At 54.9% G+C, this 2,625-nt stretch overlaps 1 long non-coding RNA gene across 2 annotated transcripts; it reads right to left on the bottom strand.

Annotated features, from left to right (window-relative positions):
* Positions 1-508: 508 nt before the first annotated feature.
* LOC122545485 lies at positions 509-2,598 on the bottom strand. 2 transcript variants are annotated; one of them, XR_006310551.1, is made up of 3 exons: positions 2,326-2,598; positions 2,064-2,150; positions 509-1,085 (listed from the first exon to the last, which is right to left on the bottom strand). It is a non-coding gene; the product is annotated as an uncharacterized LOC122545485 (long non-coding RNA). The 2 variants fall into 2 exon arrangements; XR_006310550.1 differs by having other exon boundaries at positions 2,448-2,596.
* Positions 2,599-2,625: the final 27 nt, after the last annotated feature.

The following is a 2,625-nucleotide window of genomic DNA, read 5'->3' on the forward strand; positions in this document are numbered from 1 at the left end:
TCTGACCACACTGTGTCAAGCCTCTCTCCCCCTCCCCGATCCCCCTACGAGGCGTTCACACGCAGACTACAGAACGGGCAAGGCACGGTTAGGGAGTTTGCAGATGGGCGGGACGGTGGGACAGCAAGGAAGGTTATCGAAGATCACAAAGAGATCTCGATCGATTGGGTCCCAGGGGCTGAGGGGTGGCAGGTGGAGTGCAATTCAGATAAACGCATCTCAGTCAAACAAGCAAGGGCTTATACAATTAAAAACAGGGCCTTGGGAGGTGTTGGAGAACAGGGACATCATTCTTTGAACTCTGCGTCACAGGGTGGTTAAGAAGACTCCATCGCTTTGAGTACCCGAGTTAGGGACATCACGCTGAGGTCATACAGGATGTTGGTGAGGCCTCTTTGGGAATACTGTGTCCAGTTCTGGTCACCCTGTTATAGCAAGGAGATTATTAAGCTGGAGAGAGTTCAGAAAACTTATACCAGGATGTTGCTGGGAATGGAGGGCTTGCGTTATCAGGAGAGGCTGGGAGGGTTTTCCCTGGAGCGCCGGAGGCTGAGGGGGAATGGATAGGGGAAACGGGAGGTGTCCTTTCCCCCTGGGGTGGGCGATTTCAAACCCAGGGGGCACATTTTTAAGGTGAGGGGAGGAAGATTCAACCAAGACACAAGGGGCAAATCTTTTTGACACCGAGGGTGGTCCGAGTGTGGAATGAACTTCCAGACATTTGGATAAATCCATGAATAGGGAAGGGATAAGGGCCAGGAGCAAGGGCAGGTGGGGGACGTGTTTGGTTTGGGATTGGGGTTGGCATGGACTGTGGTTGGGCCAAAGGGTGTCTGTTTCCTTGCTGTGCGACTCCGTTATGACGAGGGCCCACCCAGCTACCGCTCGGGTTTGCGACGCCCACCCCGGTAGACCAGCCTACCGTCAGGGTCGACGTCCCGAGCCAGTTTCAGAGCCTCGGACGTTGCTAGGTCTGTATTGGCAGCAGTGACTGCCAGGATCAGGGAGTTGGGGTGACTGATATACAATGCCAGCATCTCCCGGACCTGCTGCTCGATATCGGCGGGCTGGTCTCCCACTGGCACCTGGAGGGAGAGCACAGCACCCATTCCCAAACCTCCTTACACACACACCGTTCGATACTGAGTAAAGCTCCCTCTACACCACTCCCCCCAATCACACACTCTCAGGGACAGGTTAGATACAGAGTAAAGCTCCCTCTACACCACTCCCCCCAATCATACACTCCCAGGGACAGGTTAGATACAGAGTAAAGCTCCCTCTACACCACTCCCCCACTCCCAGGGACAGGAGGTTAGATACAGAGTAAAGCTCCCTCTACACCACTCCCCCAAATCACACACTCCCAGGGACAGGGGGTTAGATACAGAGTAAAGCTCCCTCTACACCGTCCCCCACTCCCAGGGACAGGGGGTTAGATACAGAGTAAAGCTCCCTCTACACCACTCCCCCAAATCACACACTCCCAGGGACAGGAGGTTAAATACACAGTAAAGCTCCCTCTACACCACTCCATCACTCCCAGGGACAGGAGGTTAGATACAGAGTAAAGCTCCCTCTACACCACTCCCCCCATCAAATACTCCCAAGGACAGGGGTTCAGATACAGAGTAAAGCTCCCTCTACACCATCCCCAACAAACAAACATTCCCAGGGAGAAGGGGTTAGATAAAGCTCCCTCAACACTGTGCCCCCATCAAACCCTCTCAGGGACAGGGGTTCAGATACAGAGTAAAGCTACCTCTACACTCTCCTCCACTCCCAGGGACAGGGGGTTATATACAGAGTAAAGCTCCCTCTACACTGTCCCCTCACTCCCAGGGACAGGGGGTTAGATACAGAGTAAAGCTACCTCTACACTCTCCTCCACTCCCAGGGACAGGGGGCTATATACAGAGTAAAGCTCCCTCTACACTGTCCCCTCACTCCCAGGGACAGGGGGTTAGATACAGAGTAAAGCTCCCTCTACACTGTCCCCGCATAAAACACTCCCGAGTCAGTGTTCGCATGTTGTGAGAGAGACGATGACAGGCTGAGCTTACCTTGGTCAGACCAGGCAGGTCGATGAGGGTCAGGTTGAGGACACTGGGCGAATAAATCTTCAGGTGGATGGGTTCTGAACTGATCCCCTTTGGACACAGAGACACATACATCACACCCGGAGCGACGGGAATCACGGTAAGCGTTGGCAAATCGTTCCATCCCCCATCACGGAGTGGGGAGACAAGCCCAGGGTAGACAAACATTTGCACCCCCCTCCTCAACTCCCCAGGCAGGACAACGTAACCCGACCCACCCACCCACCTGGCACACTCCCGCGTCCACGTTCTGGCCTTTCGGTGTATCGCAGGCGCTCGGGGGCACTGGGCACGGGGCTGAGTGTTGGCACACGGAGATATTCACCAGCGTGAACCCAGGCTCCGTACCTTATTGACTCCAGTCACCCGCTCCGTCTCACTCTCAATCTCCTGGCGGATCTCATCGAAGTCCGTGAAAACCTGCAGACACGCAAATTCCCGGAGATCTTAGAGCCGAGGATCAGACCGGCGCTTGGAGCGAGGGATGGAGAGAGGAGACCAGAGTGGGAAGTGAGAGCACATGGGA

Source organism: Chiloscyllium plagiosum, unplaced genomic scaffold (genome assembly GCF_004010195.1).
Source record: "Chiloscyllium plagiosum isolate BGI_BamShark_2017 unplaced genomic scaffold, ASM401019v2 scaf_82904, whole genome shotgun sequence".
Lineage (NCBI taxonomy): Eukaryota > Metazoa > Chordata > Chondrichthyes > Orectolobiformes > Hemiscylliidae > Chiloscyllium > Chiloscyllium plagiosum.